Genomic DNA, 25,598 nt, shown 5'->3' on the forward strand with positions numbered 1-25,598 from the left:
TTATTCTTACACCATTAGTGTACCCTTTTCACCTTGACGTAATTAACTTAGCTAGACATAATGAAAGAAAGAAACATAAATAAACAAGATACGAACATAAGTAAGATAAAAGTTAACTAAGTAAAGGAAAGGAAATGAAAGGCATAAACTTGATATTAATGAAAGCAAAGCATAAGCAATACAAAGAGAGAAAGCAAGAGCATGATCTTGATCTCAACACCAAGATGCCTAAATACATGGCAAATGCCTCCTTTTATAGGCCAAAATTCGGAACTATTGATTTGTTGACTAATTGATGAGTGGGTGGCCACATCTTGACTTGGTGACAATTCTTATCTTCTTGTCTGCCAAAAACGTCATTGATGACGTCATAATTTGAACAAACTTGAATCATGAAAGTTCTAGGAAATTGTCTCATCTTTCCAGGGTAAAAATTTGAGATCATTTGGACTTCTAGAACTTGAGATATGGGCTGAACACTGAATAGTGTCTGGGCTGCAGGACAGATTCGGACTTCTTTGTTGTTGCTACAATTTGGACTTGAAAACGGCCTTTTTAAATCTTGGGCTCCACATGAAAGTTGTAGGCCTATGTCTTATCTTTCCATCCATATAAAATGGACCTAAATCCAAGATCTACAGCTCCAGATATGACCCAATTACCGAACAGTGTTCCAGTTTGGACTGCACCAGCATCTCTTTTCTAAGTTTGGCCATCTCTTTGTCCTTTCAATTTCAGTACTTCAACCCATCAATCAATTCTTTCATTTATGTGATAGACCTGCATTTAAGATGAACATTTACCATAAATTAAAGGTATCTTATATAATTAGATATGTTATTATAAAACATGCTTTAGTTAAGGAGTTATTGATACTTTAAGTGCAAAATGATGATATAAAACCTTGATAAAAATGCACTTTTAAGTACTAATCACACCCCCCAACCATCTTATTACTAGTCCCTAGTAATTAAAGCGTTAAAGTAGAAAAACAATTTGCAAATTTCACAAAGCAAGGCATTCATCATTCAACTTCCATTAATCTATTCAGATAAACAAACTCTCATTAAATTTTGTATATCTGCTCAATATCTCTTAAACAAAATATTAATAAACCTTCCTTGTTATGTGCTCAATGTATGAAACATAGATGATGGGGCTTTTATTGGAAGAAAACAATATTTTATTCTAATGTTTAAGGTTAACTTCCTTGGGTTGGGATTATTTTATTTTATTTTATTTTACTTTTTTTTTTTTTTTAATATCTATACATATAACTTAAAACACAATGCATCTTTAACCCATGTAACGAGCTTTCGGCTAATGACTCCCAGACCAGTTGATCTTAGGGCATTAGGTGTTGAGACACCCCTACGAGCTTAGTAACTCGGGTTGCAGATACTGATACGTAGATAGTGCAATGTTTGATTCCCTTAAGCTTTTCTCCTTAACCCATGTAACAAGCTTTGGGCCAATAGCTCCCAAGTCAGTTGACTTTAGGGTATTAGGTGTTAAAACACCCCTTCGGGCTTAATTGCTTAGGTTAGGGAGGCTACGAAATCAAACTTATCTACGTTTTTATTATCATCATTTTCTTTTTTTTTCTTCTTTTTTTCTTCTTTTTTTTTTTTTTTTTTTTTTTGCAAATTATAGACTATCCCTATCCCTTAGTTGTTACCTTTAACAAAAGAACATAAATAATGTAATAATCCAATGTGCAACCCACAATCATATGTTAAAGTGTGTGTGTGAAAATGAAGGTTTACGAATACTTGTTAAATGAGTATATGAGCAGAATTAAGTGATAGCAATGCGAGAGTTTGTAAACCTGAATATTTCAAGAAGTATTCTAATAGGCCTTGTTATGAATATTGCAAATAACCATTAGAAAATGTTTACTAAGATGCGTCTCAAGAGTCATTCCCCCTTACTCTACCATCCTAGTAATAACAGTTTTGCCCAATGGTTTTTAAACAAAAACAGTTAGTTGGTTAGTTTTTTTTTTTTTAATTACTACTACCCTCTCCCCCCAACCAAAACGAGACATTGTCCTCAATGTTCTAAGGTAGAAAGATAGAGTATAGAAGACATCACCTGAAACAACGAACACTGACAAACCTGAAACACACTTAAACAAATATAAGAAATAACAGAACAAAATAATATGCTAGAAATAAAACCAAAAGACACAAGGATTCACAAACGAAGGCTCAAATCCAATCTAAGCTTTTTACGGCTTTCTGTAGTTGACCAATTGATGCGACTCATGGAAGGATCAATTACAGGGGTGAAAGATTGTAGTTTGTCGATCAATTGTTCAGCAGTAGCAGCAGAGATTATGATTTGTCGTGCCGAAGATGTTAGAAATTCCTGTTCCACAGCTTGATCAAGAAAAGACAACAAAGTATCATAAAAACCATTAACATTGAGCAAACCTATAGGTTTATGGTGAATGTGAAGTTGGGCCCAAGAGGAAATATGAAAGATCTCTTCCAATGTGCCCAGACCACCTGGTAAGGCAATGAAGGCATCAGCATGGTTAAACATTGTATTCATTCGATCAAACATTGTGGAGACCTGTAGTTCCTCTCCAATTGTTCTTCCAATGATGTCCCCTTTTGTTAAAGCTTCAGGGACGACCCCCAAAACTTGACTACCTCCTAAAAATGCAGTTATCGCCACACCCCCCATTAACCCAAGGCTGCCTCCCCCATACACTAAATGAATCTTTCTCTCAGCTAGTACCTGACCAAGATGATTTGCTGCTTCTAAAAAAGTTATTTCCTTCCCAGGACTGGATCCACCGAAAACACAAATATTTTTTATGTGATAACTTGAGGAACCTGCCATTTCTACACGCTTCTATATCTGTCTAATGTAAGGGATGAGTAGAAATGAGGGGAAGGAAGAGAAGATTTTATAGAAGAGAAATTGAAGATGCAATCATACCACCTATATGTAGGCCAGCTGGAGTCTCACACTCTCTCTCTCTTTATTTATTTATTTATTTTGAAAAAAAGCATGTGTATGTACAGGTAGTTGTGATTGTGGCTCACATCTTCCCTTGGTTTTACGTCCAAGAACGGCTTAAACGCCCTCTATGGGTCGGGGATAAGCTTCCCATCCAGTTTTCTTAAAAACTGGCAAACAGGGTCTTTTTTAGTCAGATTCCCAAGACTAAGTCTATCATGTTCTTTATGAAAATGGGGTCATAAGTCGTGAAATGCACAATGCACATTTCCACCAGGATGCGTCTCAAGGGTCAACAAAAGATTATCTAAAGACCCCTTACTCAGGCCATCCTTAATGAATTGTATTTTATCTTCACGGTTTATAGATACCATTCCTAAAGAACGACATGTTGCATTACAAGTCCATCTGGCACATCGGTGACAGACTTTCAGTCGTTTTGCACGACGTTTCTTTGCAAAAGTGCTTTTACCTGTTCCAGGCATGTGTGAAATGAAAGAATCGGAGGACTCACCTAATAATCGGACCTTTGCTTCAATCAGCCAGCGAATATCTTCAGGAATTCCATGATTCATCAACAACTTCAATCTTGCACACCTAGCACGGTAAATTTTTGTAATCGCATTCTGAGGCAGAGCGGGAAAATACTTTTTCAATTTTTCAAGAGTGGTGTCCATTTTGAAATGAGAATTGGAGAAGAGATTCAAAGAAGAGAGAAAGAGCAAAGAATTGCACAAATATATACAGATATCAGTTATTATGGGAAACTGAAAGAACCGACTAAAGTCACGGAGTACCGTTATCCGCCTTTTGACCGGGGTGAGAGAAACTAACAAAACACAAAACAATGTGAGAAAACGAATCAATCTTTATATACAGGATCACTCAATTCAATAGAGTCATTTTCAACTGAAAAATTGTCAAAGTAGACTTTCAAACGATGTCCATTTACCTTGAAAACATTGCCATTCTTTGGATTCTCGATATCACAAGCCCCATATGGATACACATGTTTCACAATGAAAGGACCACTCCATCTTGATCTTAGTTTTCCAGGAAATAAATGGAGTCGAGAATTATAAAGCAAGACTTTTTGACCAACATTGAATGTTTTTCTCAATATTTTCTTGTCATGCAACTCTTTGATTCTTGCTTTATGAATTCTTGAATTTTCATATGCATCATTTCTTATTTCCTCAAGTTCATTTATTTGTAATTTCCGCAGTTGACCAGCATCATCAAGGTTTGAATTAAAAGCTTTAATAGCCCAATAAGCTTTATGTTCAAGTTCCACAGGCAAGTGACAAGGTTTTCCATAGACTAGTCTATAAGGTGACATACCTAATGATGTTTTATAAGCAGTTCGATAAGCCCAAAGTGCATCATTAAGTCTTAAAGACCAGTCTTTCCTATTAGGGTTTACTGTTTTCTCCAAGATTTGTTTGATCTCCCTATTAGCAAGCTCTACCTGTCCACTAGTCTGAGGGTGATAAGGGGTGGCAACTTTGTGAGTGATTCCATATTTCTTCATTAAAGACTCAAATGGCTTATTGCAGAAATGTGTTCCACCATCACTTATCATGGCTCGAGGGATTCCAAATCGACTTAAGATATTTTCTTTCAAGAATTTTATCACTGTTTTGTGATCATTGTTTCGACTTGGAATTGCCTCTATCCATTTTGAAACATAATCTACTGCGACTAATATGTACACGAAACCAAATGATGAAGGAAATGGACCCATGAAATCTATACCCCAACAGTCAAAGATCTCAATGACAAGAATAGGATTTAAAGGCATCATGTGACGTTTTGAAATAGATCCCAACTTTTGACAATTTTCACAAATCTTACAGAATGCATGTGAGTCCTTGAACATGGTGGGCCAGTAAAATCCGCATTGTAAGATTTTTGCAGTTGTCTTTCTTGATGTGAAATGGCCCCCACATGCCTCAGAATGACAAAATTTAATGACACTACTTACCTCATTGTCAGGAATGCATCTTCGAAATATTTGATCAGGACAATATTTGAATAAATAAGGGTCATCCCAATAAAAGTTCTTTACTTCGTTCAAGAACTTCCTTTTGTCTTGAGTACTCCAATGAGCTGGCAATTGTCCTGAAACAAGAAAATTAACAATATTAGCAAACCAAGGCATCGTAGAGACAGAAAATAAAGATTCATCAGGAAAGTAGTCATCGATTGGTGTGATGTCAGATTTTGAATCTGTTGTCAATCTTGACAAATGATCGGCGACAACATTTTCGGTGCCTTTCTTGTCTTTGATTGTGATATCAAATTCCTGAAGTAACAAAATCCACCGAACCAATCTAGCCTTAGAATCTTTCTTAGAAAGAAGATATTTCAATGCTGCATGATCACTAAAAACAACAACAGGTGAGCCAACAAGATAAGACCTGAATTTTTCACATGCAAATACTACTGCAAGTAATTCTTTTTCAGTGGTGGTGTAATTCATTTGAGCACTATTCAAAGTTTTACTTGCATAGTAAATCACATAGGGTTTCTTATCTTTTCTTTGTCCCAAGACAGCACCCACGGCATAGTCACTAGCGTCACACATTATTTCAAAAGGTAAAGACCAATCAGGAGGTTGAATGACTGGAGCAGAAGTAAGCTGGTTTTTAAGTTTAACAAAGGCTTCTTCACAATGTTCAGTCCATTCAAAGATATTATCCTTTGTCAGAAGGTTACTCAAGGGCTTAGATATTACGCTAAAATCCTTGATGAACCTTCTATAAAAACCAGCATGTCCTAAGAATGATCTAACATCTTTAATAGATTTTGGTGTTGGCAAGTTAGCAATTAACTCGATTTTAGATTTATCAACCTCAATTCCTTTTGATGAAACAATGTGACCAAGTACAATGCCGTCTGTTACCATAAAGTGACATTTTTCCCAATTCAGTACAAGATTCTTCTCTTCACACCTGCTCAAAACCTTTTCTAAGTTAGTCAAACAATCATCAAATGAATCACCAAAAACAGAAAAATCATCCATAAAAATCTCAAGAAAACGTTCAACCATATCACTGAATATACTAAGCATGCATCTTTGAAACGTGGCTGGTGCATTACATAATCCGAAAGGCATTCTTCGATATGCAAAGGTACCAAATGGACATGTGAAAGTAGTTTTCTCTTGATCTTCTAATGCAATTTCAATTTGGTTGTAGCCTGAATAGCCATCTAGGAAACAATAAAATTCATGACCTGCAACTCTTTCTAGAATTTGATCCATGAAAGGTAAAGGAAAATGATCTTTTCTAGTCATTGAATTAAGTTTCCTATAATCAATGCACATGCGCCAACCAGTAATAGTCCTAGTTGGAATTAACTCATTTTTTTCATTTGTTATCACAGTAACTCCAGACTTCTTAGGTACCACTTGAGTAGGACTTACCCATTTGCTGTCAGAAATAGGATAAATGATTCCATTATCTAGAAGCTTAATGACTTCATTTTTCACTACTTCTTTCATATTAGGATTAAGCCTTCGTTGCATTTCTCTAGAGGGTTTAGCATTTTCCTCCAAATAAATCCTGTGAGTGCAAATCAAAGGACTAATTCCTTTTATGTCAGCTATGGTCCATCCTAATGCATTTTTGTGCATTTTCAGAGTTTGTAATAACTTACCTTCTTGCTGTGCATTAAGTTTGGAAGAGATTATTACCGGAAAAGTTTCATTTTCTCCCAAAAATGAGTATTTGAGATTGAGGGGTAACGGCTTCAAATCAGGTTTTGGTGGTTGAACACTTGAAGGTATTGGCTTAATTGATCGTGGCGGCAATTCCTCAATTTGTGGTCTCCAATTACTTGCCTTTAATTCTTCCTGAAAATAAACCATTTGCAAATCATCAGATTCATCAATCTCAATTTCATTGGAAGTGGTTTGAAATTGATCATGAACTAATTTTTCAGTAAAGTCCACTTCCTGTAAATCATTATCATCCCCAGGTTGCTTGCAAATGTTGAAAATATTCATCTCCAATGTCATGTTTCCAAAAGATAGCTTCATTAGTCCATTCCTACAATTAATCAATGCATTAGAAGTTGCAAGAAATGGACGTCCTAAAATAACAGGAAATGAATTACATGCTTCAACAGGTTGTGTATCCAAGACAATAAAATCCACAGGATAAATGAATTTATCGACTTGTACTAACACATCTTCAACTATTCCTCTAGGCACTTTTACAGATCTATCGGCAAGTAAAAGAGTCACAGAAGTTGGTTTTAACTCACCTAGATTGAGACTTTGAAAAACTGAATATGGAAGTAAATTCACACTAGCTCCAAGATCAAGTAAAGCTCTTTCAATTTTATGTTCTCCAATAAAGCATGAAATTGTAGGACAACCAGGGTCTTTATATTTCAATGCATTATTGTTCTGAAGAATGGCACTTACTTGTTCGGCTAAAAAGGCTTTCTTTTTCACATTCAGTTTTCTCTTCACAGTGCACAGATCTTTCAAAAATTTAGCATAAGAAGGAACCTGTTTAATAGCATCCAGCAAAGGTATATTGATCCTTACCTGTTTGAAGGTTTCAAAAATTTCAGAGTTGTGATTGACTTTCCTTTGTTTGGTCATGGCATGAGGAAATGGAAGTGCTGGCGGAGAATCAGTCTTTTCTTTGCAATGATCAGATTCAACCCCTTCCTTACCCTCAGAGATTGACTCATCATCATTCTCACAAGGTTCAAGAATGGGTTTTTTAATAACCTTACCACTACGAAGAGTGATGACTGATTTTACGTGATCCATGTGTTGGCTTCCCGAACTACTTGCATTCGCATTGTATTGCCCCTTTGGATTTTGTTGTGGTTGAGATGGAAACTTACCTTTCTCTTGGAAACTGAGAGCAGATGTCAATTTTGCAAGAGTATCTTTAAAATCTGTCATGCTTTGAGCAAGTTGAGTGTTAATTGCCTCTTGCTTTTCCATAAATGCATGCAATGTTTCCTCAAGATTTCTTCTAGGAGGGGGAGCATAAGGAGGTGCATATCCATGAGAATTTTGGAAATTATGATGTGCTTGAAACGATGGCTGTGAAGTTTGAGCATTATTGTTCTCACTCTTCCAACTGAAATTTGGATGATTTCTCCAACCAGGGTTATATGTTTGCGAATATGGGTTATGATTGGGCCTTTGAAAACTGTTTAATGCATGGGCTTGTTCATGGAGACATTCTTTAAAAGAAGGCAAGGTTGGACAGTCATTGGTTGAATGTTCGTTGGTTTCACAGATTTGACATGCAATGTCTTGAACAGATTTTAATTGACCACTCTTTTTTAATTCTAGTGCCTCAACCTTTCTAGCTAAAGATGCAAACTTGGCTTGGAGGTCATGATCTTCCCTAAGGTTGTACATACCTCCACTAGATGTATGAGGTTGGGTTTTACTTGGTGCCTCATAAGTACCTGTGGTGTCCCAATTTTGCGCATTTTCAGCTAGCAAGTCTAGGTATTCCATTGCTTCATTAGGGTCTTTATCCTCAAAAGTTCCATTGCACATCAATTCAACCATTTGCCTATCTCTAGGAGTTAACCCTTCATAAAAATGTGAAACTAATCTCCATGTTTCAAAACCATGATGGGGGCAAGTATTAAGTAAGTCTCGATACCTATCCCAACATTGATAAAATGTTTCTCCTGGTTTTTGAGAGAAAGTAATGATTTGTCTTTTGAAAGAGTTTGTTCTATGGGATGGAAAAAACTTCTTTAAAAATTGTTGTTGCATTTCATCCCAAGCACGAATGGATCCAGGTCTCAAATTTTGTAGCCATGTTTTAGCTTTATCTTTTAATGAAAAAGGAAAAAGCTTCAATCTAATGGTGTTCATGCTACAATTTGAGTCATTATACGTGTTGCAAACCTCCTCAAATTCCCTTAAATGCAAGTATGGATTTTCTAAATCTAAGCCATGAAAAGATGGTAAAAGTTGAATAATGCCTGTCTTAAAATTAAAATGAGATGCATCAGGAGGAAAAACTATGCATGAGGGTGCACTTGTTCTTGTCGGATTCATGTGGTCTCTAAGAGTTCTAACCCGAATATTCTCATTATTCTCATTATGAAGCGATTGGTTATCTTCTTCAGCCATATTTTCTGAAAATGACGAGGATACCCTACAAAGTCTACCACTTAATGTACGTGACCACACTCTCATGCACGTGTAGGAGAATAAAAGGAAGAAGAAAATAAAAGAAAGAGAAACAAAACAAAAGAAACAAAGTTAGATACAAGAAAAAGAGAAAAGAGAAAAGAGAAAATAAAATAAATACTATAATTTGTACAAGAATTTACCTCCCCGGCAACGGCGCCAAAAACTTGACACGACCAAAAGATTGATGTCTTTTCCCAAGTGCAGGAGTGTCGAAGTAATAAATAACCCGGCAAGACCGGGGTCGAACCACAGGGAGGTTACTTGTATAAATTATAAGCAACAATAATACTACAACAATAGTAACAACAACAACAATAATAATAGTAGTAGTAGTAATAATAATAACACCAATAATATTATTAATAATGATAATAATAAAGATGAAGAAGAAGAAGTTGATGAGAACTTTGAGATGAAAGATTAACGTAAGGATTAAACAATGATAACAACAAATGTCAAGGTTAGAGGATCCACTAATGGTACATCAAACAAGTATAATATAAACTCTTATTATTCAACTGGAAACCACACACAAAGGAGGTTCCAATCGGATTATAAATTGTTAACATGATTACATTAGTTATCTTATTCGAATAATGCTAATACTTGTAAATGTTGTCAGGCATTCATGATTATAACTTATGTTAACAACAAATCAAGTTCCTTTCATAGCTCAGGTGTCGGTTATACCATACAGTATGGGCTATGAAAGTGCCAAGTATTTGTTGTACCAAGTGTTATACAACATAAATCTAGATTAACCATTTAACAAGCAAAGTATTAAAAGTGAACAAGATAACAAATATAAAGCATGTTAGTATCCAACATTAAGGTCCATGTTAAGTTTATATTATACTTATTCTTACACCATTAGTGTACCCTTTTCACCTTGACGTAATTAACTTAGCTAGACATAATGAAAGAAAGAAACATAAATAAACAAGATACGAACATAAGTAAGATAAAAGTTAACTAAGTAAAGGAAAGGAAATGAAAGGCATAAACTTGATATTAATGAAAGCAAAGCATAAGCAATACAAAGAGAGAAAGCAAGAGCATGATCTTGATCTCAACACCAAGATGCCTAAATACATGGCAAATGCCTCCTTTTATAGGCCAAAATTCGGAACTATTGATTTGTTGACTAATTGATGAGTGGGTGGCCACATCTTGACTTGGTGACAATTCTTATCTTCTTGTCTGCCAAAAACGTCATTGATGACGTCATAATTTGAACAAACTTGAATCATGAAAGTTCTAGGAAATTGTCTCATCTTTCCAGGGTAAAAATTTGAGATCATTTGGACTTCTAGAACTTGAGATATGGGCTGAACACTGAATAGTGTCTGGGCTGCAGGACAGATTCGGACTTCTTTGTTGTTGCTACAATTTGGACTTGAAAACGGCCTTTTTAAATCTTGGGCTCCACATGAAAGTTGTAGGCCTATGTCTTATCTTTCCATCCATATAAAATGGACCTAAATCCAAGATCTACAGCTCCAGATATGACCCAATTACCGAACAGTGTTCCAGTTTGGACTGCACCAGCATCTCTTTTCTAAGTTTGGCCATCTCTTTGTCCTTTCAATTTCAGTACTTCAACCCATCAATCAATTCTTTCATTTATGTGATAGACCTGCATTTAAGATGAACATTTACCATAAATTAAAGGTATCTTATATAATTAGATATGTTATTATAAAACATGCTTTAGTTAAGGAGTTATTGATACTTTAAGTGCAAAATGATGATATAAAACCTTGATAAAAATGCACTTTTAAGTACTAATCATCTCTCACCTTTTCTTTTTCTTTTTTTTTTTAACTAGCAGCCTCTTTGTTGTTTTAAAAGCACATTTTCCTCTAATTACAATTTTGTCCCTCATTTATGACTTTACGTATTTTATTTTATTTTTCATGTAAACTATCCGGTTTGTTTCTGCTTAAATTGCTAGTCTTTACCGAACTCTGATTGGGATGAGATCTATCACCAAGGTAGAAAAACATATAAATAGAGTTCATGCAAAATTGCATCCCAATCCGGTGATTGGATTGAGAGCTCTGCTTTCTAATGTAAAATTGGTCAGTTCATGACTTTTCATCAACAATGTAGATTTTATTGTTCAATCTTCACATAAAATTATATCAATTATCCTTCTAAACCTTTAAGGTTATTTTATTATTTTGGAATATATTCATTTTAAAATTTCTACATTTATTTATTTATCGGGCTTATTACCATGTCAAAGTAACGTCATTGATTTTTAATCGGTGCTTGCACCTTCAATCCTACCCTTTTCATTGCACTATGCTTTATTATAATGTATTCTTTATTACCTCACTTATTTCTTAGAAATATTTTATTATTTTTCTCATTATTTTATCTATCAAAACATGTTACCAGTTTCTCTGTTCTTATGAATTCTAAATCAAAATTCATTTTATAGAGGTCATCCTTTCCATTATATATAATTATTTATCTATTATTTCTTATCTTGATTTCCATCACTCATTAAGATCATACTACTTTCAGTCTTACATTTACATGAGAGTTTATACATCCGCATATTTATATTGTAAATTTACAGGATTTCACACTAATTCACCTAATAATGTTGGCAAAGTGTAAACTTGTTTAATTAAGCTTTTTTGTTGAGAAATAAATTCTCTAAGATTTTATGTAAGAATCTATTGAATCAATGGCATTAAATTCATATATTATGTTTGAATTTGAGGATGTGGCGGATTTGGCTATGCTTAGGCAATGATGACAAAAATCCTCAGGCTCAACACTGTCAATAATCACATGACAGGCCCATCTTGTTGGCATGACAGCGAATCAGGCAAAGCTACCAACCAAGCAACCTTTGGGTCTGGAATTTGCGAGACACACCTCGATGCTTGACACATCACCAAACCCAATCATGGCTAGGTCTTGCCAACATCACACTCAATGCGCATAGGCTTGGCACTCTGTCAAGTCCAACCATGGTTGGGTCTAGCATTGGCAAACCCAATGCGCTCGAGGCTTGGCACACTACTAGGTCAAATAATGGATGGGTCTGGTTAGCGACGATGCAACACGCATAGGGCTTGACACACTACTAAGCCCATTTATGATTGGGTCTGGCTAGTGCGAGACCCAACACGATTGGGCTTGGCACATCGTCATGCCTAATTGTGGTTGGGTTTGGCACTAGCTAGACCCAATAAGCTTTTGGATCTATCTTTAGCAAGAGTCAGCGTACCTCTACTAAGGAGTGTTTGTATCAGTGCATGCCAGCACGCACATCCGAGAATTCAGAAAAATTATACTCGTATGTTTTTCTTGATTCGATAATTTTTGGTAAAGATATATTGATAAAATCTTGGTTCATTAACTTTATTTCAGTAGATATTAATATAAATGCTATTTTATAGGTTACTATAACAAAAGCATTTAAGCGTATCTAAGTAAAAAAAAATTAAAATGTTTGGTTAAAACATTGTACATACGTGCACGACTCAGCCTCACATATTTTAACATGTATCCATTGTTCAATTTTTTTTTAATTTGGCCCTCAAACTTTTTTATTGTGTGATTGCATTTTTTTAGGTGAAATTTATTGACTAAGAACAAAATTTAAAGATAGGGACCAAAGCAGGAAAGGCTACACAAATGTATAATGGTTTCAAAGTTCACAAAAAAGTTTAATTTAGTCCTCAAACTTTACAAATTATATGTGTTTTTTCCCTTAATTTTTTCTCAATACAATTTTGGTATAATTTTTTTTTGTTACTTTATAATCACTTGTTTAAGAGAGGAGAGAGAGGTCGCTAGATTTCAATAATAGAAAAAAAAAAAGAAATATCGTTAAAACCCATTCAAACCACCACAATCATCAATCTTTATGTTAAATGATTTCATTTGACGAGAAAAGTTCAACTCAACTTAAAAAAAATAAAAAATAATAAAATAATATTATTTTGACAAAAACAATGAAAAAAGAGTTTATGAATTAATAATCGGGTTTTCACTATATCAAACCTAAGTCGATTGAATCACTGGTTAACAAGAATTTTTGACTGAATCAACTATTTTTTTTCATTACAAACCGATCCTTGCTCTGAATCATTCGTGTCCCATATTGTTTCATTGGACCAGTCTAGGATTTAAAACAATAATGTATTAGATGTGATAGATCATAAACTTACAATCCCACTCCAAAGTGAATTAGTGCGATGCTAAGATCACTTCAATTTAATATTTTTTTTTTTGTACATGGCTGTTGGGATGCATTAATAGCTTTGGAATATGCAAGAGGGGGCATTTATTTTGGTGTTTGTGCTTATTTTTCACTCAATAATCCAATTATTTTTTTAAAGTAACATGGGTATTCAATTTCTTTATTATTCTTATGATTCCATATTTTAAAAAACATAAATAATATTTAAGCACGATAATATTTTTTTCACCCAAGACTTTGCTACTTGGGATCTTTTAACCGATATACATTAATCTAAAAAATATTGGATGCAATAGCTTTAACTTTTATAATTAAGGTGTGTTTAGAATTGTGTAGTGGTGGTAGTTTAAAGTGTTTTTTTTTTTTAGAAATTTATTAAAATAATTTTTTTTTATTTTGTTAAAAATTATTTTTGATATTAACATATTAAAATAATATAAAAACATAAAAAAAATTTCTTTCTAACAAAAATTAATATTTAAGATATTAACAGTGGCTCCATTGACCCGGTCCCAAAAATTAATTTATTTCTAACAAAAATGTCATAGCAGTCATTTTTTATTATCAGTTATAGTTGTGAAAAGAATATTAAAAAAAAAAACAGAGAATACGTTGAAAAATTGTTGCAGCAGGTTGTTAAGTCTCCATCGATCGACCGAATCTGTTTTCCATCTGTTATGTTTTATTATTATTATTTTTTCTAGAATTTACTTTCTTGGTGTGATGGATTTAATTAGTAGTTTCCCATAGCAGTATAAATTCTCTACCAGGAAAAAAGGTCACACAAATTAGAGGGAGATAGTTTTCTAAGCCACACAAGCTGAGTAGTGCATAAAAAAATGATCCTGCAGATCATGTGGGTGTCTTGGCTGATGATGTTGCTATTGTTGTGGCCCGTGGCGGCAGCAACAGCAAGGCCAGATGTAAAACCTGGCTGCCAAGACAAGTGTGGGAATGTTAGTGTTCCTTACCCCTTTGGGATTGGAGAACCAAGATGTGCCATGAACGACGACTTCTTCCTAAATTGCAGTTCAGGCGATGAAGGTCATCCTAAGCTATGGTTCGGAGGTAACATACCTGCTCGAAATATATCAGTCCTTGAAGGCACAATAACTGCAAGCTCATACACACCTTTCAATTGCTACGACAGAACAGGGAGCTCGACAGAGTATTACTCTCCTCCTGTAATCCTTGGACCAGGCCCCTTCATGTACTCAGACACCCGAAATATATTCGTAGCAATTGGTTGCGATACCTATGCCTGGATTATCAACGAAGAGTTCACATATGGAGCTGCCTGTCTCTCCTTATGCACCGAATATGTGAACATGTCCGATGGAAATCCTTGCTCAGGTTCTGGATGCTGCCAAACCTCAATCCCCAAGGGCCTCAAATCACTTGATATTTCATTGTTTAGCTTCTACAACTACACGAACGTTTCGGACTTCAATCTCTGTGGATTCGCATTTATAGTGGACAAAAGCTCCTTCAAGATTTCAGATTGGCAGCTCTCTCGCAAGCCAAAATATGGAAATGATGCATATAGAACAGATATTGTGATTGAATGGGTAGTTAAAAATGAGACGTGCGAACAGGCTAAAGCTAACGCAAGTGCATATGCTTGTGGCGCTAATGCAAATTGCAGTTACCCTGAGAGTGGTCAAGGATATCGTTGCTTGTGCAATGAAGGGTTCGAAGGAAATCCCTATCTCCAAGAAGGATGCCAAGGTAAACTGGTTATTGCGTTTTGGTATGATTTCCAATAGTAGTACTCGTATATACTTTTGCAGGTTATGTTCTTTCCCTGTTGTCTCTAGTCATGTATAATTTATTTACTGTATCATTGGCCTGTGTTAGAAAAAAAAAGTCGATAGATTAAGTGTCGGATTTGACCGGTTTTACCTCTAGTTTATTGGCTTACGGGTTGAACTAACTTTTTGACCAGGTCACTCTTTTACTTTGAGTGTGTTTGACAGTGTGGTAACGGTTATTTTTTAAATAATTTTTCGTGTCAAAATACATGCCAATGATTTTTTAAAAAAAAAAAATTGTTTTTAATATCAGCACATCAAAACGTACAAAACATATTAAATTTTAACAAAAAAAAATAAAATTGAATTTTGTGTGAACACGTTTTAACCGCGTTCCCAAACGTTTTCTTTTTCTTCATCCTGAACCAATATAAATTCTAGAATATCAATTCAGGCTAATTCAGGTTTTATATCTAGGAAAAAAAAATTAACCATATTGTCAACTTAAGTACTATTTAACGAACTCCATTGTGAGGAATTAGAAAGAAAAAAAAAACATTGTTCTCCGAGTTGAAATTTGGGGTTGCTTAAAACTCCCAGCTCTTGATTTGGCTTTACCAAGCATTTCAACTCAAGCATTCCTTGAGTTTCATGCTAAAGACCAATTGGTTACTATAAATGCAAATCTATTATTGCCTAATCATATCCATTTTAATGGCATGATTTTATTTTTATTAAATTTAATTTTCGGATTTATATTCAAGTTTTACTCACTACTTTATTTAACATTTAGATATTGATGAGTGCAAGAATCCAGAAAGCTATCCATGTCAAGGTACTTGCAAGAACACCATAGGGAATTACAAGTGTCGATGTCCCCTTGGTATGTATGGTGATGGTAAAAAAGGTTGTCAAGGACTTGGTATCATCACATTAATTGCAGGTACGTAAGTAACCTTGGAATTAATCTTGTTATAATGAGTTTCTCCGTTATGAAGAGCATCGTAGCCATTACTGGCCGAGTCTATAATTGCCGAGCTTCAGCTTTATAGGCAATTAACAATAAGAACAGGCATTTATATCTATGCATGTATGGTTCTTCTTCTTCTGATGATTTTCAATAAGTATATGATTAAAAAGACTAGCATATATAATGGAATAATAATTTAGTGTAATTTGATTGATTCAGGAGTTGTTTCGGGAGTAGGGCATCAAGTAGGAGGAGCTAGGTCATCAACAACAGACAGTAGGTGATTCATTACTTTCTTTTAAAATTCAAAGTTTTATTATTAGTTATGAGATGTTTATAACATATTGATATGGAAAAAGTAGTAGAAGAAACTCGTTTGTATTATAATAGGGATGTTAGGTAATTCATATGGAATTACCGGTTAGATTGACTATTAATAGAGAATAGCTGGATGTGTTGGGTAATTCATGTGGAATTACCGGTTTGATTGGCTATTAAAAGAAAATAGTCGAATGTTGGGTAATTTGTATGGAATTATCGGTTTAATTATTGGCTATTAAGGAAGGTTAGCCGGATTTAAAGCAAATTGTGAATTACCAAATTGAAAATTAAACAATTGAGTGTTGGTTGTCGAGGTCCTATAAGTATAGGATTGATAAATTACGAATGAGTTACTGATATTGATATGTAGTAAGTTAGTGATGAAAGACAAATTGATATATTTTGAAGAATTGTGAACATAATAGTTTTATCATTTTTAATGTGTTATCTTTCTTATTTCTTATTAATGTTATGTATACAAGTATTTCATAAAGTGATAACGTAGCGTTAAATATGAACTTTGTCTTTAAATCTATTTTTTTTCTTAAGTAATATCTTTTGTTTTATATGTAATTTATATTATATATAGATTTTAATATATGTATCCTAAAGATAATTGCTTTTGGTATTTATACATTTAGAAAGTATAAGTAAGGAACTAATATTAATAAACTATTCAGGAAAAAACTTAGTAATTATAATTATGCATGTTTATAAGATGGATGCATGTTAAAGTAATAATTAGTTCAATATGAATCCTTTGAGTTTTTAATTGTATATAGTTAATGTTTAATTTTAAGAGAATATAATTGCTATATTTTATTTGTTGATGATGTAAGGTTGAGAAAACATAACGAAGTATTACTATGTGAAATATTGTATGATAAGATGAGATATGATCTAAAATGGTTGGTTCAAAGTAGAAGATTAAGTATTGTGATTGAATCAAGTTTAGTCGATAACTTAGTGATATAAAAAAAAAAACAAGGAAAACTCTACTGAATTTTCTGTAGGAAATTAGATTTATATAATAGCTATTACTTTGATGATATAATTTTAAGAGTGATATATATATGGTATTCATAGGAAGACTACCGAAATTTGAATTGCTACAGTCTAAGTCTTAAACCATTACTGTTTTACAGTTATTATCTAAGATATATATATATTTCTGTAGAAAAATCCTTCATTGTTACTTTTTTCTTGTTGGAAAAAAATTACCAGGCTTATAGTGGAACGAGGTCAAATAACTAGAAAATACTATAACCAATGAAGTAGATGATGAAAATGTTATACATGATTTCTTCTTCGTATAAATAGATATAGGATTTATAAGGCAATCATGTGTGTGTGTGTGTGTGTTTGTGTGGTATAAAAGGAAAAATTGAAAGTAGATTGTCCTACAAGGACTAAATCTTATAATTAAAATCCGAAATCTGATGTTTTATACAAAGTTTGTATATGTACTGGAGGATAACATATATATATATATATATATATATATATATATATATATATATATATTATTTTGTTAAGAAGTCATCTCAACCCATAAATTATTAGGTGGGATTTCAAAATATGATTTATAGTATTCTTTAATACACTTTTTCAAGTGAAAACTCTTTAAACTTGAAACTTGTACAAGTCTACATTGCATTGTGCTTAATTTTTTATCAAATGAGAATAGTGAGATTCGAACTTGTAATTGCTTAATCATTAAGACACTAATATCATGTCAAAAAAGTATCTTAACCCAATAACTTACGCTGTTAAATAAGTTTTCAATATATAATTTATATTATTCTCTAATATTTTTTTATCCAATAATTAAAAAAATGAAAATGCAGATATTGAATATTATTTTTTAGTTTTGATAGTTTAAAAATAATCTAATAAATAAATAAATAAAATAAGAGGGGGGGGGGGGGGGGGGCAGATCCGAAATCAGTCCAAGAAATGTGTGACCTCTACATTAGCAGCCCAGGCATGTTCGACGCTGACCCGCTTGTCTTAGGTGTTGGCAGATCAAACATGTCGACCGATCCTTCTACCTAGCTATCTTATCCAATTTTCAATGTTAAAAAATAATACATATAAAATCTGATTTGGATAGAGGACTTTGAAGAATTTTTTCAAAAAAGTATTGTAATTTTATTTTATAAAAAAATTAATAATTTGATTATCAAATTATAATAAGATGAATTAAATTAACTCGATTTTTTTTCTAATATAAATTGTTCTAAATTCCGTGTTAATAAGATTTTAAGTTAACTCATCGAGTTAATGCAAGTTTTATATCCATGTCAAAAACTATGTTCTACCTCAAAAATAAAAATAACATGTAATTTGTTTTTATTTTCTATACCTTTAACATATTTAATTTAGTTGAAGTACATAGTAATTGAGTTATTTTGTTTTTAATTTTAAATAAATAGACATATAAAATTTTATTCAATCTTAAAATAAAAAATTATCTCTATTATTTTCATAATTTCCTAAAAAATATTGTTTTTTTAAATTTAAAAAAAAACAACAAATTTGATATCTTTTCAAATATTATTTATAATTTTAAACTCAACATATTAAAAACATTCAAAAACACATAGAAAAATCATTGATTTGATATCTTTTCTATACAAACTCACTTCAAGTTTTTTTTCAAATACAATTCAAATTCGCTGCCAAGATTAGTTGTCCAATTTTGACTTGTCCTTCATGAAAAAACAAAGTAAAAATCAATAAATTGAAAAAGGATAAAAACAGCCAGTACAACATCGTATAGATAAGCCATAACATCACCCTTTATTTTCTTTTTTCTTTTTTGGGTTTAATCTCATTTTATTAGATAATAAAAAACTTATTTCGGATATTTTTTTTCATTGTTTTGGCTTTCAAAAGTAGTTTTAAAAAATATAAATATTTTTTTTTGTTTCAAATTAATATTTTTTTATATTTTTAAATTATTTTGATGTGCTGATGTAAAAAATACTTTTTTAAAAATAAAAAAAATATTATTTTGATGTATTTTTAAGCCAAATTTTTTTTTTAAAGCAGCAACTAGAAGAAGAAGAAAAAGAAAAAGGGAAAAGAAAGAAAGAAAGAAAAAAAAGAAGTAAAACCATGTAACTCCTCTCTTTTCACTAACCCCTCCTGCCCGCTCCCACAAACCCTTCTGTCTCCCTCAAAAACGCATCGTTTTTCGGTTGATCATTTGGTGGATGATTTCCGCTTGAAATATCAAAAAATAGAAGTAATCAACTTGCTTTTTGTTGGAAATAAATCAAGGCATGTTGCATGCGGTGTTTACAGTGACATCGTCCTTTTAAAATACAAATTAATTTTTTTTATGTTTTTTATTGTTTTGAAGTACTAATATTAAAAATAAAAAATATTATCTTAATATATTTATAAACAAAACACATTTAAAATAATAATTGCAACCACAATATTAAATACTACCCAGGTAGTTCCAAATAATAATAATAAAAAAATCTAATTGACCAAAGACCTTTTATAGCCAGTGATTTTGAGACAAAATCATAATTTTAAAATCATTAATTTGAGGTAACGTCCAGATTACCATTCAAAAAAACAGTTTTTTTATGATGTTTTTATATTATTTTGATATATATTAAAATGTATTTTTAAAAAATATTATTTTAATATATTTTAAAAAATAACTATTATCAATACTACTTAACCACGCAGTAACAGCCATAAACTTTGCACGTGATAGCTTTGACCTTCATCATCAACCCACTTGATATTAAGATGTTGGCTTGTTTTAATACTATTAATTTTTTATAAATATTTTGTTCCTCCCCTCCAAAAAAAAAAAAAAAAAAAGATGCAGCCCGATTGGCTAACTGACTTAGGTGTGTTTTTGCTAAAATTTGAACTCTTTTTTTTTTTTACTTCACATTATATTTTTATAATATTTTTAGATTATTTTTATATATATTAAAAATATTTTTTTTATTACATTTTCAAATAAAAATCACTTTAAAAAATTATTATTATTATTATTATATCAAACAATCACTAACCACACCACACAGTGGCAGCCATAGACTTTGCATGTGATAGCTTTGACCTTCATCATTAACCCACTTGACATTCAGATATTGAATTGTTTTAATATATGAATTTTCTACAAATATTTTGTTTGCCTACCCCCCCCCCCCCCCAAAAAAAAAAAAAAAAAACAAAAGAGAAAATAAAGATGCTAGGAAGGACTCTCAGGGCTCCATTGACCGGGTCGTCTTGGAACTAGTCATATTAGTAATGTGTTCTTGGTGGTCTGTCTTAATTATATACAACTACAAGCAAAGAAGTTGAAGAATTTAGTGAGAGAGAGAGAATTGTTGTTTGGAAGAAACATGCCTGTTCGCAATATATCAGTGCTGGAGGGCTCAGTCACTGTAGCCATTGATGCAGCATTCGACTGCTATGACAAAACAGGGAGAATACTTGACAGACTATTTCTCCCGGCCTTTCTCCCACAATGCATAGCATGAATAAAAACTAGAAAAAATAAATAGAGAAAACTAAACTTGTAGGTCTCATTTGAGTATCTTTGAGACCTCGGATAGTTATAGCCAGCTAACCTCCTATAAAACTAAACTTGTAACTTGAGCTTGATCCATCCGTTGGGTTGGATCTAAAATTATGACTGTTTTAATCAATCTCATCCGAGCTTTGCCTTGTGGGTTCTGGTGTCAGCTGTCTCCGTCTCTACTACCAAGTGGGTTCTGGTGTCAGCTGTCTTCATTCATTCTTATTGTTTCCATCCCTATAACATCTTGGAATACTAACTATTTGATGATGATGTTGATGGGTTTTAATTCTTGAAACAAGTTGTTTTTAATTTATTTATTTTTGTAATAAATTTGTTTATCCTATTTGTAATTGGCTATTTGATTAAGACATTACTGTCTGCAACTAAACGATGGACTTCAATATATATATCTGAGTCATTTTTTATGATCAGTTACAGTTGTGAAAAGAATATAAAAAAAACAGAGAATACGTTGAAAAATTGTTGCAGCGGGTTGTTAAGTCTCCATCGATCGACCGAATCTGTTCTCCATTTGTTATGTTTATTATTATTATTTTTTCTAGAATTTACATTCTTGGTGTGATGGATTTAATTAGTAGTTTCCCATAGCAGTATAAATTCTCTACCAGGAAAAAAGGTCACACAAATTAGAGGGAGATAGTTTTCTAAGCCACACAAGCTGAGTAGTGCATAAAAAAATGATCCTGCAGATCATGTGGGTGTCTTGGCTGATGATGTTGCTATTGTTCTGGCCAGTGGCGGCAGCAACAGCAAGGCCAGATGTAAAACCTGGCTGCCAAGACAAGTGTGGGAATGTTAGTGTTCCTTACCCCTTTGGGATTGGAGAACCAAGATGTGCCATGAACGACGATTTCTTCCTAAATTGCAGTTCAGGCGATGAAGGTCATCCTAAGCTATGGTTCGGAGGTAACATACCTGCTCGAAATATATCAGTCCTTGAAGGCACAATAACTGCAAGCTCATACACACCTTTCAATTGCTACGACAGAACAGGGAGCTCGACAAAGTATTACTCTCCTCCTGTCATCCTTGGACCAGGCCCCTTCATGTACTCAGACACCCGAAATATATTCGTAGCAATTGGTTGCGATACCTATGCCTGGATTATCAACGAAGAGTTCACATATGGAGCTGCCTGTCTCTCCTTATGCACCGAATATGTGAACATGTCCGATGGAAATCCTTGCTCAGGTTCTGGATGCTGCCAAACCTCAATCCCCAAGGGCCTCAAATCACTTGATATTTCATTGTTTAGCTTCTACAACTACACGAACGTTTCGGACTTCAATCTCTGTGGATTCGCATTTATAGTGGACAAAAGCTCCTTCAAGATTTCAGATTGGCAGCTCTCTCGCAAGCCAAAATATGGAAATGATGCATATAGAACAGATATTGTGATTGAATGGGTAGTTAAAAATGAGACGTGCGAACAGGCTAAAGCTAACGCAAGTGCATATGCTTGTGGCGCTAATGCAAATTGCAGTTACCCTGAGAGTGGTCAAGGATATCGTTGCTTATGCAATGAAGGGTTCGAAGGAAATCCCTATCTCCAAGAAGGATGCCAAGGTAAACTGGTTATTGCGTTTTGGTATGATTTCCAATAGTAGTACTCGTATATGCTTTTGCAGGTTATGTTCTTTCCCTGTTGTCTCTAGTCATGTATAGTTTATTTACTGTATCATTGGCCTGTGTTAGAAAAAAAAGTCGATAGATTAAGTGTCGGATTTGACCGGTTTTACCTCTGGTTTATTGGCTTACGGGTTGAACTAACTTTGTGACCAGGTCACCCCTTCACTTTTTCTTCATCTTGAACCAATACAAATTCTAGACGATCAATTCAGGTTAATTCAGGTTTTAGAACTAGGAAAAAAAATTAACCATATTGTCAACTTAAGTACTATTCAACGAACTCCATTGTGAGGAATTAAAAAAAAAAAAAACATTGTTCTCCGAGTTGAAATTTGGGATTGCTTAAAACTCCCAACTCTTGATTTGGCTTTACCAAGCATTTCAACTCAAGCATTCCTTGAGTTTCATGCTAAGACCAATTGGTTACTATAAATGCAAATCTATTATTCCCTAATCATATCCATTTTAATGGCATGATTTTATTTTTATTAAATTTAATTTTCGGATTTATATTCAAGTTTTACTCACTACTTTATTTAACATTTAGATATTGATGAGTGCAAGAATCCAGAAAGCTATCCATGTCAAGGTACTTGCAAGAACACCATAGGGAATTACAAGTGTCGATGTCCCCTTGGTATGTATGGTGATGGTAAAAAAGGTTGTCAAGGACTTGGTATCATCACAATAATTGCAGGTACGTAAGTGACCTTGGAATTAATCTTGTTATAATGAGTTTCTCCGTTATGAAGAGCATCGTAGCCATTACTGGCCGAGTCTATAATTCCCGAGCTTCAGCTTTATAGGCAATTAACAATAAGAACAGGCATTTATATCTATGCATGTATGGTTCTTCTTCTGATGATGATTTTCAATAAGTATATGATTAAAAAGACTAGCATATATAATGAATATTCATGAATCTCCTAATCCCAACTTGCATTGCTTGACTTTAACTGGATCGGAAAAGGGAATTAAGTCTCGGTGTGCAAAAAAACTTAATCTGAGAACAGTAAAAAAAATCCGATTTAGATGCTCTTATGATGATACTAATGGCCATTTATCACTCGGTAAAAGGTTAGAAAAGAAATCTCTTGATTTGTGTTTAAAGTAACATTTTTCTTTGACATTGGTATGCAGCTATTGGAGCAGCCATTTTGCTTGTGATCATTTGTGTTCTACTGTACATGATGTGCAAAAAAAGGAAGAAGGATAGAAACTTCAGGGAGAACGGGGGAATGGTTTTAAAGCACCAACGAGTACGGATTTTCAGCGAGGCGGAGCTGGAAAAGGCAACAAAAAATTATGATGATGATCAGAAACTAGGAGAAGGTGGTTTTGGTTCTGTTTACAGAGGAGTTCTAGCAGATAATGCCCAAGTTGCAGTCAAGAAGTTTAAAGGGACACAAGGCTCAGATGAATGAGGAATTTCAAAACGAAATGGGTGTTGTCTCACAGGTCAATCACAAGAATGTGGTGAAGCTCTTGGGCCTGTGTTTGGAGACCAAAGTGCCATTGTTAGTTTATGAGTTCATTTCAAATGGAACTCTTTTCAAGCACATACATGACAAAACGTCGCAGTTATTAGCTTCCTGGAGCAATCGTCTGAGGATAGCATCAGAGATTGCCCTTGCGCTTAATTACCTGCATTCTCTTGCAGACCCTCTGATTATTCATGGAGATGTCAAGTCGGTGAACATACTCTTAGACAGCAACCACACAGCAAAGGTTGCAGACTTTGGAGCTTCAGTGCTGATTTCTTCAGACCAAACCATGATAGCCACAAAAATACAAGGGACTTTAGGCTACCTGGATCCAGAGTATCTTATGACGGGTATTTTAACCGCAAGGAGTGATGTCTTCAGCTTTGGGGTGGTTCTTGTGGAGCTTCTCACGGGAGAAAAGCCAAACTCCAGTTCCAGTTCTGGAGAGAAACGGAACCTCATTCAACACTTTATCTCAGCACTGGAAACTATAATCTTTTCAGGATTTTGGATTTCCAGGCAGCTGATGAAGGTGAAATGGATGAGATAGAAGCTGTAGCTGAGCTTGCAAAAGGATGTCTGAATAGCATGGGAGTAAACCGGCCAACCATGAAGGAAGTGTCAGATGAGCTAGCTAAGCTGAAAGATCTTCATCAGAAATCATGGGCTCAGCAAAATATCGACGGGACGGAATACTTGTTAGGCGAATCATCACAATCTTTCGGCAAGATTGCACGTCGTCCAATGACACAGTCTCAGACTGTGATACCACTTGAGATTGACAACTTCTCTGATAGTATTTAAAACTGGAGCGATCGTCTTGTCAGCATGGTCGCTTTATGAATCAGTCTCAACTCTCAATAATGTCAAGTAAATTTTCATCTCTGTTTGTACAGGCAAGAAGGTACGCTCTTGCTTCTTTGAATACGTCGTAGCTTTATGGAAGCTTTACTTGCTTCCAAATTACCTCTCTTTGAGCCATAAATTATTCAAATAAATGTGTGGGTTTGCAAAAAAAATAAAATTAAAGAGAGTGATTATTATTTCGTAGTTTTGTTATTTTAAAAATAAGTTAATGAATAAATAAGATTCGAAAAATAAAACGGGAGAGAAGTGCATCTCAGAAATTGGGCCAAGACATGTCTGGCCTGTGCAATGGCTCGTGCCCATGAGTCCACATTGGCAGCCCAAGACTGCTTGACGACTAACCCGCCCGTGTCAGGTGTAGGCAGATCAAACACGTCGACCTAGCCATCTTATCCAATTTTCAGTGTCCAAAAAAATATCTTCTACTCCGAAAATAACTTATAAAAATCATTGAGTGTTTCGTCCATTTAGGTCCAATCACATAATTACATTTATTTATATGATTTTAATAAATATATAATATATATATAATTATATTATTTTAACATATTTAACTTGTATAAACAGAACACCAAGTAATACATGCTCCTCGAGTAGTTTTCTTTTTACTTT

General features: G+C 33.7%; 1 pseudogene; it reads left to right on the forward strand.

Annotated features, from left to right (window-relative positions):
* The first annotated feature begins 14,239 nt into the window (after positions 1-14,239).
* On the forward strand, positions 14,240-25,142 carry LOC133699385 (wall-associated receptor kinase 2-like; annotated as a pseudogene).
* Positions 25,143-25,598: the final 456 nt, after the last annotated feature.

The sequence above is a fragment of the Populus nigra genome, chromosome 7, assembly GCF_951802175.1.
Source record: "Populus nigra chromosome 7, ddPopNigr1.1, whole genome shotgun sequence".
Classification (NCBI taxonomy): Eukaryota; Viridiplantae; Streptophyta; class Magnoliopsida; order Malpighiales; family Salicaceae; genus Populus; species Populus nigra.